General features: G+C 40.8%; 1 protein-coding gene across 3 annotated transcripts in view; it reads right to left on the bottom strand.

The window, feature by feature from the left end:
• NMNAT3 (nicotinamide nucleotide adenylyltransferase 3) overlaps positions 1-15,021 on the bottom strand; it is a 93,069-nt gene that overhangs the window by 35,119 nt on the left and 42,929 nt on the right. The window lies entirely within an intron of this gene.

Below are 15,021 nucleotides of genomic sequence, written 5' to 3'. Positions count from 1 at the left end.
ACTTGTTCAAATCCCAGATCTGCAAATGGTCCCTAAAGCCCTGACAGGTGTGATGCTTGAGGACAGAGCCAGGAGTAAGTCCTGAGCACTTCTGAATGTGACTCTTTCCCCAAAATTATTTCAGAGGGACTAGGCTGCCTTCCTTCAGATGCACTGCCCACCTAGTCTAGGGAAGTGTGCTCTAACCATGGGGTCTCTGAGATCACTTGTAGGGGGCTTCAAACACACACATCCTTCTTGATATAAGTAGTGATCCAAATTATGGGAATTCTACTCTACTCGCTCATCACGACACTGCCACTACCATAAAATCATAGTTAGTATTAATGAATGGCCAACAGTACAATCCCTCATTCCCTCACACTGAGTGGACTGCCACTACCAGTCACTTAACAGTAAGATCGCTGCCATCAGCATTCTGATACTAGCCAATGCATTGGCCCAAGGCTGCCAGGGCTGCCGGGCTGCAGATCCCCAAGGTTTCCAAGGCCAGGTGCTGCAAGGCTCAAAGGGGCCTATGGGCCCATGGGCCCAGCTGCTGGGTGGGGTCTCATGCCCATCCAGGTATGTCAACTTGTAGCAACCACCTGCCTAGGACAGAGAGAGGAGAGAAGAAACTAAGTATATGCTTTATTCCTCCTGGTGTCTGAGGGCTGCTGCCACCACCATCCAGGGATTCTAGAGAGAGGCAGAGAGAGTTAGAAGGAAATTCACCAGTCAGAGGTGAAGGGGGGGCAAGTTCAAAGAAGATAGAACAAAAAACAGATACAAAGCAGACAGGATTTCTCCAATGCTTTAATCTCTGGATCTCCATGAGCCAGCAGGCACTGCTCTGGTCACTATTCTGGCTCCCCCAACCTCCACAAAAGTCCAAGATTTCTTTTTTATACCAGTATGACAATGAGGCATGTCCAGGTTCAACAGTCATTACAGTGTGTGTGTGTGTGTGTATGTGTGGGAGGTAATCCAAGGGACGTGTCTAAGTCCAACCACCATAAGCCAGTACTCACTAATGGAATCACATTGGGACCACCTAATACCCCTGTCATTTTTGCACCATGAGCCACCCTCTCCCACACTACCAAGAGTGACACCAGAGCATCCATCCCCACCAAGGCAGCTGCAAGAGTGGCTATCAGAGTCACTATGATGGCCTCCATCCTTTAAACATGCAGACTGGACAAGAGGTGACACTCAAAAGTTGGAAGTTAGATGAAAGACACATTTTTATCCCTGGTTCCTAATTCCCCAATAATCATCAGGTTTAACCAAACCTGGCACATCAGCAGAATCTTGGCATCTGAAACGAAGGGTCCAAATAGGATCTCTGATCAAAGGCAGGCCCGCAATTACCTTTGTGATAATGGTAAAAAAAAAAAATGACAAGGGGCCAGGAAGATGGCTCAAATGGGTTGGAGCATAGGCTTTTCATATAGAAGGCTAGGTTTGATCCCTGGCACTGCTTAGTTCCCTGAACACTTCCAGGAGAGGCTCACAAATGAAAATAAATGAACAAGAATGTTACACAAAGCTATCTGATGGGAAATTAATTTCCCCTCTGTTTTCATAAATGTGGGAGCTTTAGCTAGTGGCAGTGGCCATGGGACAGGCCACATGAGACAGGCTTTACGCCCAGCTTGGAATAAATCTCAGGAACAAGCCCAGTGGGTGGGAGGAGTCACAGCAGAAAGTACTTAATTTACTCAACTTTTTGCTTCAATCCCTTTCTCTCTCTCCCTCCCCTCTCTTTTGTTGTGTTTGGGCTATTTCCCGCTGTAATGAAAAGACCTAATTCTTCTCATCAACACTATCCACCAATGGGGAGCTGCCTCTTTTTTTTTTTTTTTTTGGTGTTTAGTCCACATGACTGTACTCAGGACTGATTTACTCCTGGCTCTGAGGCTAGGGACTGTAAAATCACAACCAGCTATTAACCAAAACAAAGGTGTTCCCCCATCTTCCTCTTTCCCTTCCTTCTTTTTTTTGTTTTGTTTTGTTTTGTTTTGTTTTTGGGCCACACTCAGTGACACTCAGAAACCACTCCTGGCTATGCACTCAGAAATCACTCCTGGCCTGGGGGACCATATGGGATGCCAGGGGATTGAACCACAGTCTGTCTTACCACTTGTGCCACCACTCCGGCCCCATCTCTTTCTGTTTTCCTTTAAACCTTTCCCTTTGATTTGTAAAAACCAACCTGAATAGGCACTTGTGTCTCTCTCTCTCAACCATCCCCCATCCTGGTTTAATAAAGAAGGAGCAACCTGGCTTTGGTGTGCACAGATACTACAAGGCTAAAAACACAAATGACTCCAGGATTTTCTCCAGACTGGCTTGGTTTATTAATTCTTCACGGCTACCCTACCTGCTAAAGACCCATCTACCTGGGGTGGAAACATGGTATGTGGGGTGATTTCACAACTTGAGATCTATTTTACAAGAGATCATTCTTGTAGGGGTTCAGGGGACCATATATGGAGTGCTAGAGATTAAACTCCTGCCAGCTGCATGCAATGCAAACACTCTGCCCACTGTACTATCACTCTAATCCCAAGCTGCCTCTTCTGTCCCTTATTGTCTGGACCTTTACCTTGTTCTAGGGTTTGATTGGAATTCCCACGGAGCATGGTGGTCCTGCAATCACTGCTCTCCTCTCACTGAGACAGTTTCCCAATACTTCCTGCTGGGTAAGGTCAGGACTCCTTCGGAAGCCCCTTTGTTGAGTCCCCCTCAGGACTCCTTAGGAACCATGAGTATACATGGTGCCTTCCTCTTCTTTTTTTTTGGGGGGGGGCACACCCAACAGCGCTCAGGGGTTACTCCTGGCTCTGCACTCAGAAATTGACCTTGGCACGCTCAGGGTACCATATGGGATGCTGGGAATTGAACCCAGGTCCATCCTGGGTCAACTGCATGCAAGGCAAATGTCCTACCACTGTGCTATCTCTCTGGCTCCTACATGATGTCTTCTGCTGTGCTAAACTCATGTTCCTTACCTAGGCAGAACACCTAAGAAATGAGCATTGACTCTGGGATAGATTAGGGAATTCATCCATTTGAACTCTGGACTCATCCACCTAAAGCTTGGATAATTCTCTGCTGTGAAGTCATTTTCTCCCTCTGTAAATTCAAGGATCATGAATCTCTGTGGGAAAGCACTTTTAGACTGCAAAGATTATTTACCATGATGCTCTTGCCCACTAATATTAGCATTAATTGATAATTCTAGTGATAGCAAGATCATTACTATGATGCTTGCTAAATATGAGTTTTCTATTTCCAATATCTCTCCTATAGTATTTGTTAGAGTTCTACTATTGAGAAAAACTATATTGGTCTACATTTAATTATTCATTCCATCATTCATTAATAGAATTAGGGACTTGCTTTATTCTATGGGATAAATTCCACATGGTTATTTACTTTGTTCCTTAAATTATCATATATTTGTCCAACAGGATGATCTGGGTATTCCTAGAATACTTCTATCATTGATGAAATGCTTCCTTCCTTTCTGCAATCATGCCATGTCAAAGCTTGTCTTGTACTGTCCATGCTTCATCTCTGCAATTGACCACTTCTCCATGGAGTCCCCAGGTTCCCTTGTAGGAGAACAGCATTCAGAAAGCATTTTCAGGAGCTCCAGATTATACTCACTGAGGCTGGGGACAGGTGGTTTCTAGGACAGTAAAAATCATCCCACGCATCGTATTTCCAATCCTGGGTGAATGGGTCTGAAGCAGGGTTATGCATGAAGTAATCCAAACCAAGCTGAGGGTGAAAAACTTGTAGTCTGGCAATCTTCTATCTCTATGGAGAGCCAGCTTCTTGCCCATCATTTTTATTGAGCACAGAGACCAACTTCAAGTGGATCAGTAAGGATAGATAGCTCAGGTTATCCTGAGCCAATCCCACCAAGGCTTACAGTAAGTCAATCTCTGTTTGGGGGGTAAATCTAAGTTGTAAAAAAGATATAAAGGAACAAGGGGTGATCTTTATCTGGGGTAAAACAAGGTGTAATCTAACATAGGACCCTTTCAGAGGACAGAAGGAATGTTAGTTCCACATGTACACACCTGTATTTACAACAAGCACAAGTTCATATCAATACCCCCAATTCCCCCAAAAGCTCAACTCTTTCTAAGAGTGAGGCCCTGTCTGATTGCATCCTGGTTAACTTCAATCAGATATTTCATTGGGGGGGGGGCACGAAATCCCAATGTCTTATGAGTCAGACTATAAAAACAGATTCCTCTGATAAGAGTACCCCATCCTAGCTTCTCTTCCCTTTCCATTTCCCTTTTCTATTCACTGTTTTATCCACCCACTGAAAGCTTTGTTCATTTGGGGGAAAAAAAATCTATCCTTAAATGATTTTGTCCTCTTGGGATTTATTTTCCCTTCTAATGATCAGTCACTCACACATCTCCCCCAGGGCTCTTTCTTGACAGCCTCATTATCAGAAGTGTTCAGACAGATACATCTTTTCAGCTTGTAATTGATGCTCTTATGCTGCAGTGCTATGTCTTTGCCATTTTATCTCCCATTGGCCCGGGCTTCTGACTGCTTTGTGCAAGAATTCTTTGTTTGCTGTGTTTGGTAAAGAAGCCTCATTTTGGTCTCTGACACTGCATGAGTCTTTGCTTCTCATCTGGAAGGCGTGAATGGATGCAGGTCCTGTACTATGAGACACTGGAGTTATCACTAGAGAATGGTGAATTTGGATTGAGAGGTAAAGCAGCAGCAGCTGGCAGGTCAACCAAGCATGCTCAGGAGACCTTAGAGTCCCCCCTATGGCAAGGTGACCAGAGTATGATTTTGTACTCTGAAAGATGAGGGCTACTGTCTCATAAAGGCAAAAATGACTCACCAATCTGGGATTTCAGTTTCTTTTTGCCTACAAAAGGGGACTATCCCTGAATTCCTGTTCATGAAAATGATGGGACCGCATGTGAAAACCACTGGTTTGATATAGTGACAGGCCCATAAGCAACTTGTGATTTCTGACATAAATGAAGAGCCTTTTCTTCATTTATTTATTCATTTCAATTAAATATTTTTGGTATTTTTGGAGGGGGGGCAAACTCAGCAGTGTTTAGGGGTTAATTCTGGCAATGAGCTCAGGAATTCTCCTGGCAGACTCGGGAATCGGTATGGGATGTTGGGGGGTCAAAGGTAAAACTAGGTTGACATGTACAAGGCAAACTCCCTACCTGCTTATCACTCTGGATCTTTTTTTTTTTTTTTTTTTTTTTGGTTTTTGGGTCACACTCAGCAGCGCTCAGGGGTTACTCCTGGCTCTGTGCTCAGAAATCGCTCCTGGCAGGCTCAGGGGATCATATGGGATGCCAGGATTGGAACCACCGTCCTTCTACATGAAAGGCAAACACCTTACCTCCATGCTATCTTTCCAGCCCCTATTTTTTTTATTTTTTAACTAAACTTTTAATTTTATTTATTGGCCTACATACGGCAGTACTCAGGGGTTACTCCTTGCTTTGCATTCAGGAATCACTCTAAGTGTGTATTGGGGCATTGTATGGGGTGCCAGGGATACAATCCAGGTCTACCATGTGCAAAGTAATCATAATACTATCTGTCTGGCCAAAGTTAAACTTTATTTTTAGGTAAGAGTATACTTATGTGTAGCTGAAGTAAACTATACACAGAAATATCTTGGGCCCTTTCCTCACTTTGCCCTACTGGTATCATCTGGAATTCTGTGAAACAATGTCACAACTATGCTACTGGCTTGATAGTCCATCAAGCTAACTCAGTTTATACCAGTTTGCTGCACATTTATTCAAGTGTGTACACAGTTAATTCCACAAAATTCCCCTGTGCCTATAGACTTCACATCACCATCACATCCAAGCTTGAAAGCCGATCCTATGTCACAAAGAACCCTGAGTCCTTGAGTAAACATACTTCCTTCCTGTTATGCTCCTAATTCCATCTCTAACCTATAACACAGTCTATTCTCCCAGACAGGACATTGGCCTTTCAAAAATATTACCATCCAAAAGGAACCCATGGACACCGGAACCATTTAGAGCTACTTTCTTCCTTTGTGCTCTGTACTGTTCCCCAAGAGCCATCACAATTACTGAGCACTTCGTTTACTTCTCTTACTGGCAGTGTCCCATGCAGTGGTATAATTATGCTACAGTAATACCTCCTCAACCCATCAGGACACCTAGATTGTTTCTGGATTTTAATTCTTACAAATGGAGGTGTGATGAACCTTTATGCTCAGGTTTCTGTGTGTCCAGAAATTTCATTCCTCTGGAACTTCTGCTTTTTGAGGGGCTATTGCTTGCTTAGTTGTGCAGCTCTCCAGCAGTAAGGAGTGGTCCATGCTCTCTGCCACACAGTATTGTTATGCCTTATTTTGGCCATCTGAAAATGTGCAGAAAAATACTTTCAAGTGTTTTCCCAGTGCCTTTCCCCTAAGGTCTAGTGTCATGAAATACCTTTTATTGTGAACCTGAAAAGCTGTTCACATCAATGGAGTGATGTGTAAAACTACTGAAGTGAAATGTTTCTTTGTGCTGTTTGTCCCCTTTCAAATTGGATTTTGCATTTCAATTTGCTCCATGTTGAGACTCCTTCACGTATTTCAGGAATTGGTCCGATGTCTGATACGATTTTATAATGAATCAAACAATCACACTGAATGAGCAGACTATCCACAGCAACTCAAGAGCAAGGTGTGGGTCAGGTGTGGGGCTGGGGGAAAGATGAAGAGACAGGCAGAGACAGGGTGGAATTGGGGGCACATAGACTTTCCAAGGACCTGGGTGAGAAACCTATCTTCTCTGTGGTGATGAGCCCAGGATTCTCTGAGGCCAGTGAGGACATCTGAACTCTTTTTGTTGATTCCCTACTCCACAAAATAGAGGGAGGGTAGGGGCATTGCAATCATGGATGGGAACAGAATAAATAGAGACCAAAGGAGTTCAGTTGTCAAGATTCATTTAAGTCAGGGCTGATGGAAACTGAGACAAGATCAGGTACCTAGACTACAACCCATTAGGGGTATTGTGATGCCATTGTGGAGCTGGCATGACTGGGGAAGGCATGGGGAATGGGCTCCTTTTAGGCCCCTTTTAGGCCTATTCCTTCACCACAGATCAAGGTAGGCTTGGAAGGCTGGGAACAATGCTGACCTAATAAGCCACCTTTGCAAAGAATTCAGAATGGAATGCTTGCACAGCCTTCAATCCTGGAAGCTTCTCATAATAGAGGAAAATTATTGGAGTTTAAAACAACTGTTCAGGTAATTCAGCATTCTTACCTCTAGCTCTTTCAGAAACATTTTTTCACCCAGACATTAGAAATGTGGAAGGGAACAGTTTTTCAGACCAGCCTACAGAATTGCCCATAAATATAGATTAAAACCATTCTATTTGAGGAATAAACATCCATGTGAGCACTAGATTAAAGTAACATGCTGAGTTTATATATTTACTCTTTCTTCCATGGTATCTCCTAAAGGCCCAAAGACTCAGAGCTGGGGGCTTGTCACTGCACTATATAGAATTATTAAAGCTTAATTGCCTCCTTATCTCAGACCATATGGAACCCCAATATCACAGGTACTGAATTTTCTTTGTTCACTGGGCAACAGGGAATAAAAAGGAAAATTCTAGAGCTGGTCACAATGATGTACAACAACCTGGACATGCAGCAAAGCCAACTGTGGGGATAAGTGTGATAGCAATAAATAGGTCTCTGTTAAAAACACAAGTCCCACCTGGGAATCCAGAGCCACAAACACCTCTCTCCACTCCAATCTTGTCCAGTGTAGAAAAGGAGCAGGCTTTTGATTGGGAGCTGATGTTTACAAGGCAAATTAATCAGAGATGTCACAGACAGGGTGGGCAGGAGCCTTTCAGAAGTAACATTGTAAAGTATCAAGAAAGAGCTAAAAAATTCCAGAGAAGTGGTGATCTTCTTGCTTTCATGCATAGAGATGAATGTATTATGTTACACTATCTAGCTATGGTCAAACAGGCACTGCTGTGAGCAGGCTCAGGGTGGGAGCAAGAGGTGAAATGGAGGTCAGACCTCTGGACTCATGACTGCAGCATTCTGTTCATTCACTCACTTAAATATATGGCAGACTCCCCTACAGACACAGAAATATTATTCCTATGTTACAATGGAGTGATCCAGAGGGGTGGATGACTGGATCAGACACACAGGTTGACTTCACTGTCAATGCCCTTTCAGTGACTGTCCTCCCTGCAAGGTTAAAGGGAGAGTGTGTGTCCTGCATGGTTCATAATTCTACAATGTTTCCTCTTTGGCAACCAAGGCAAAGTAGGAATTGGAGGAAAATTCTGATACCCAGGAGCAAGTATATCAGAATAAAGTGCTCCCAAAAATAAAGCGTCTGCCTGCTTGCAACAGGCATGGCTTCCCAGATCCTGCTCATGGCCTGGACCCATGCTGGCTCGGAAGTCTGGAAGCCCATTGCTCTTCTTCCTAAAGGTGCCTTGCGAATCGAAAGAAAAAGTACGACCAGATGGTCAGATAAATCCTGGGCCCTGAATTAAAATTGAAGCCAAAACCAGAAAACAGTGGGAAGCTGGTAGCTCCTAAACATCGAACTAATGCTGAGGTACAGGGTAGCAGCTCCTGGGGAAAAGCCAGGGCCCAATTTGGTGGCTTGCCGAGAAGCAAGCCAGGACCAGCCATCAGAGCAGAGTCTCCTCCCAGTATAGTGGCCTTACTGAGGGCTGAGCTCACCTGCTCTGGATCGAGTGCCTGGATGGAGCACTTGGCCTCCCAGAGGCACCCAGTGTTCTCAGTGGGGACCCCTCTAGGGGTGAAGTACATATCTTCTCACAGCTTTTAGGATATTAAGCAGATCCCTCACCAGTGGCTTGAAGGTTCTCAAGATATGGCATTTCTTTCAGGCTACATCCTCCCCCAGCAGGTTCAATATGGTGTCCAGGTTCTCTCCCATTACAGTGCCTGATACAGGCATTACCCTATGCTGGGAAGGCCCCTTCTCTGGCCTGTCTGAGCCTGAGAGCTATACTGGCTCCCAGAATAGATCTCCAGCTCAGTACTAGCATGTTCAGAAGCACTTTCCCCAAGTGCCACATGGTTTACTTGGACATGACCAGAGATGCCTTGTGATATGTTACCTGCATGGTCCTACTTCAGAGGATTTATGTGTGCCCCTGATTTCCAGTGAGCCCACCTTAATGGATGAAATTTGGAGGCAGGGTGATGGGAGGTTACTACAGGTGAATAGAGGAGAGCACGAGGGTGAGGCTGTCACAAGTTGGGTTTGGACTTTATAGAGTTATGCACTCTGTAAGTGCAAAGGAAGAAAATTATGCCAAACTGGACCAAACTGAAGCTACATCTCTTCCTCCCAGCCTCATGATTGTGATCAGTTCTCTTCTGCTATTATTCAGGTATGGGCCCATGGCATTCTTGCTCCCAAAAGCCTAAGATGACCAAGAGCCCCTACAGGGGTCATATCTGTGCCCAGGTCGTCTCTATACCTCGAACAGCACCAGGCAAAGCAAACTCCATTGATTATTAATAACAAGCCACCCTGATAACAGAAAACAAATTTACATAAGCCTCCATTGGAAGAATATGATAGTGTGTTAAGAAAACACCAGCGGGATTGCAGCCAATGCATTCAGAGAAATGCAGGCTCCATTTCTCACTTAGGCAAGAATGATGGTATTCTATCTGAAGTCATCAGCTCCTCATGTGAATCCCATCCTCCAAAACCAGCAGGCCTCTTCAAACTTACAAAGTAGGAGCTTCTGGCCAGTGAGTGGCCCTAGCATCTCTTGCTAAGCTCTGGCATATGTACACACCACTGAAATCAACATCATAATTGAGATCATGAATATATACATCTTGATCCCAAATGTACTGTGTTATGTTGCAATCCTTTCCTCTCGGGAAAAGCCAGTCCTTGGCTGCTGAGCACCAATCTGATTGCTGTCACTTTAGATTAGTTTGCAACTTCTAGAAGTTTATAAAATTGACACACATATAATATATGCACTTTAAAAATCTGGCTTCCTTCTACTCAGCAAAAATTATTTTGAGATGAATCTACATCATTGGTTTATGGGTTACCTTTTCTTTTCTTTCTCCTTTTGTTCTTTTTTCTTCTTTCTTTTTATTTTATTTATTCTTTTAATTTTTTTCACTGAATACTCATTAACTGAGTGTATAGGCCACAAGTGAGATATCTATCAATTGCTGATGTTCAGACCATCTCCATACAAGTGAAAACAGAAATAAACAGATGGGACTATATATTAAGCTGAGAAGCTTCTGCACCTCAAAGGAAATAGTACCTATGATACAAAAGCCACCCACAGAATGGGAGAAACTATTCACCAATACCCGCCAGATAAGGGGCTAATCTAAGATATCAAATTGCTGAAAGAATTTAACAAGAAAATAGAATCTAACCCCATCAAAAAATGGGGAGAAGAAATGAACAATTTTCTTTCTTTTTTCTTTTTTCTTTTTTTTTTTTTTTGGTTTTTGGGCCACACCCGGTAACGCTCAGGGGTTACTCCTGGCTATGCACTCAGAAGTTGCTCCTGGCTTGGGGGACCATATGGGATGCCGGGGGATCGAACCTCGGTCCGTCCAAGGCTAGCGCAGGCAAGGCAGGCATCTTACCTCTAGCGCCACCGCCCGGCCCCGAAATGAACAATTTTCAAAGAAGAAATACAAATGGCCAAAAGGCACATGAAAAAAATGTTCCACATCATTAATTATCAGGGAGATGCAAATCAAAAACAACAATGAAGTACCATCTCACACCAAAGAGACTGGCACACATCAAGAACAAGAACAATTAGTGCTGGCAGGGATCTGGGGAGAAAGGAACTCTCATTCACTGCTGGTGAGAATGCCATCTAGGCATTTATGAAAATCATAAACCTTTATGAATCATAAAAAATCATAACCTCTATAAAAATCAATATGAAGATTCCTCAAAAAACTGGAAATTGGGTTCCCATATGATCCAGGTATACCACTCCTAGGGATATACCCTAGGAACACAAAAATGCAATACAAAAATCCCTTCCTCACACCTATAGTTATCGCAGCACTATTTACAATAGCCAGACTATGGAAACAACCAAGATGTCCTTCAATAGATGAATGGATAAAGAAACTGTGGTACATATACACAATGAAATATTATGCAGCCATCAGGAGAGATGAATTCATGAAATTTTCCTATATGGATGAACATGGAAACTATTATGCTGAGTGAAATAAGTCAGAGGGAGAGAGAGACACACAGAATAGTCTCACTTATCTATGGGTTTTCATGAAAATAAAAGACATAATTATAATAATGCCCAGAGATGTGGGTCTGAAGGATACCTTGAGAAGGGGTGAGTTCAGTTAGAACACTAACACCTACCAAGACAATGTTAATGAGTGAGAGAAGCAGAATGCCTGTCTCGAATACAGGCAGAGGGTGTGGGTAGAGAGAGAGGAGGTGCATTGGTGGTGGGAATGTTAACTGGTGAAGGGGGATGTTCTTTTTGTGACTGAAATCCAACTACAATCATGTTTGTAATCATGATATTTAAATAAAGATATTAAAAGAGATAAAACTTTGATAATAGCTTCAATCTTCCTTAATTATTACAGATTTATCCATCTTTAAGATGCAGCTTGGGAAGATTCTGTGTTTTGTGATTTTGTGCACTTCATCTTCATAACCCAATCTCAATCAAACTTTTTTATGTCTTCCATTGCTAGAAACTAGTTGTAATGGTCCCCCTTTCTTTTCTGATTTTGACAATTTGAGTAATCTGTTTCTCTTAGTTTATTTAGCAAAAGACCTGTCAATTTTAATGATTTTTTTGGAGAAGAACCAATTGTTATTCGTGCGGTGATATGAGTATATATGGAAGAGTTGTGGTACACACTCTGTAGTGTGCAGGGATTCAGGGGATCTAATAAACTCATGGCCTAACATTTGCTCGGTGATGTGTCTCAGCACATCCCCAAGTCCTAGCAGGTCTGATTTTTATTTATTTAATTTAATTTAATTAATTTATTTATTTATTTTTGTTTGTTTTTGGGTCATACCCGGCAGCACTCAGGGGTTACTCCTGAGTCTGTGCTCAGAAATTGCTCCTGGCAGACTCAGGGGACCATATGGGATGCTGGAATTCGAACCACCATCCTTTTGCATACTTTCTCTCCGGCCCCTAATTTTTTTTTAATAAATTTTCTCTTTTGTTTTTCTGTTCTTAATTTCAGTGATCTCTGTTCTAATCTTTATTATTCTCTTTCTTCTGCCTGCTTTGGGTTTAAATTTTGTTACTGTTCCTTAAATAGATTGCTGATTTGAGGTCTTCTGTTTCATTTTATTATTATTTTTTAAGTATAAACTTAAGTTTCCCCCTTTGCTTTGTCTGTGACTGATAAGCTTTGGTATATTGTGTTTTTGTTTCCATTTGTCTCTAAATATTTTCTAATTTCCCTTGTGATTTTTTTCTTTGATTCATTGTTCAACAGTATGCTTTTTAATCTACACAGTTTTGTAGATTTTCTGCCATTTTATCTATTGGACTTATAACTTCTTTCTGCTGTTGCTAGATAAGATACTTCTTATGAAATCTATCTTTTAAAATATATTAAGACTTAGTTTGTTATCTAACACACAGCTACCTTGGAAAATGTCCCCTGTGTACTTGAGAAAAATGTGTATACTTCTGGTGTTAGGTTTCAAACAACAAATTTTTAGAGTTTCAAAATATGTCTGATACATATAGCTGATTTATTTAATTGTATATGTTTATTTTCTTATGTCTAATTGACTTATCCATTGTTTTAAGTAAGGTCTGTATACCTATTACCGTAGGAACTATTTCTTCCTTTCATTTTTTTTCCTTTTTTATTTAATTTGGTAGGGCCACACTTGGTACTCAGAGCTGACTCCTGGCTCTGTGCTCAGGTGGGGATTAGGAACCAAATATAGTGCTAGGAAGTGAACCTGGGTTAGCTGTGGGCAAGGCAAATGCCTTATCTGATGTACTATCTTTCTGACCCAAACTCTTTGTTTTTGCTTAATGTAATTTAATTATCATTTTATATATAACTGTTAATAATTATTATATTTTATTGGTTTATTGAATCTTTTATTAATTTTAAATTATTTTCTTTTTATGCACTTTGAAATTTAAAGTCTATTTTGTGTCATAACAGTATAGCAACTATTCTCTTTTGGTTACCATTTGCATTAAACATCTTTTGCATCCTTTTGAATTCAGTGTATTTCAGTATTTATGTCTAAAGTGAGAGTCATACAGATATCACATAAGTGAATCACATAATTTTATCTATTTTGTTGATCTCTGTCTTCTGATTGGAAAATTTAATTAAATTTACATTTGAAGTAATTACTAATGAGGAGTAAGGGTCATACATATGCCATGCTGTATTTTTGTATGTCTGATAGCCTTTTTCCCCCACTCATTTTTTGAATTATTATTCCCTTTTGTGTCTAGTTCATTCTTTAAATATTAACATATTTAGATTCCTTTTAAATTCCCTGTTGTGAATATTCTATAGCTATTTTCCTTGTGGCTACCATGGGGATCACATTTAATATCCAAAAGTTGTAGTATTTTAATTTGAATTCATAGCAGCTTAACTTCAATCACACACAAAAATTGTTCCTTTATTACTCCATCACCCATTCCTTTCAGTTGTCAACATGACAGAATCTCATTCTCATACATTGTGTGGCCCAAACAAACTATTTTCTAAACTTATTAGTCTCTTAAATTTATAAGAAAACAATAAAAAACCCAGAGCTAAAATAACACTTGATTTTACAGTATAGATTTCTTTAGTTGCCTCTTAAATTGTACAGGGAAAAAGGCACAATGACAAGCCACTCTTCCAATAATATTAGCCTTTATCAATGCCCATACACAATGCTTCTGAGATCTTTATTTCTTTATACAGGTTTGAATTTCTGTCTCATGTCTTTTCATTACCTTATAGAAGTCCCTTGAGCATTTCTTGCAGGCAAAGTTTAGTAGAAACAAAATCTGAATTTTTAATTTATCTAGGAAGGTGTCTAACTTTCTCCCTCACTTTTGCAGGGTAATTTCTGTTTTCTGTTAGCACTCTGAATGCATCAATGCACTGCTTTCTGGCGTCCATGCTTTCTAAAGAGAAGTCTATTGAAAATCTTTGGGGAGATTCCTTTTATGTGATGGTTTCATGTCTATCTTGCTGCTTTCAAAGTTTTCTCTGTCTTTGTCTTTTAAAAATTTGATTATAATATGCACCAGTGTGGATTTCTTAGAGTTCTTGGAATGTGCTGTGCCTCTCGGATATAACATTTATGTCTCTCATCAGATTTGGAAAGTTTCTACCACTATTTCTTTAAGTATTCTGTATGATCTTATATAGCTTTTCTTGGAACTCCCAAATGCCTATATTGGTCTGTGAGATGATGTCCTTTAGATCTGTTAAATTCTGTTCACTTTTGTTTAACCTTTTATTCCTTCAGTTTCAAAGATTTGATTATTTCAATGGTAAGATCTGAAAATCTGCAGATGGTTCTACCAGTGTTTCACTTATAGTATTTTCAGCTCCAGAATTTCTTTTCCATTATTTTTAGGTTTTCCATTTATTGATATATACTTATTGTTCAGCCATCATTTTTTTTAACTTTCTCCATATTTTCCCTTTGTTCTTTGATTTTTATTAAAACAGTTATGTTAAAGTCTTTGTGAGCACATCCACCACCAAATCTTTCTTCCTTGAGAGTTTCTACTGATTTCCCTGTCTACCCTTGAGTTGTTATAGTTTTCTATCTGTGTTCCTTGTTATTTTATTGTTGCTGTTGTGGTTAACTGGATATTTGACTATAGTGACGTGATAACTGTAAAAATAAGATTTTCTCCCTTCCATGAATTTAATTGGGGGAGGTATTTATTTTTTAAACTATTTTTGCCTTCCAATTATTATAGTCTGAGG

Source organism: Suncus etruscus, chromosome 6, assembly GCF_024139225.1.
Source record: "Suncus etruscus isolate mSunEtr1 chromosome 6, mSunEtr1.pri.cur, whole genome shotgun sequence".
NCBI lineage: Eukaryota > Metazoa > Chordata > Mammalia > Eulipotyphla > Soricidae > Suncus > Suncus etruscus.
The sequence above is the reverse complement of the archived record's forward strand: the minus strand, read 5'-3'. Positions and strand labels throughout refer to the sequence as shown.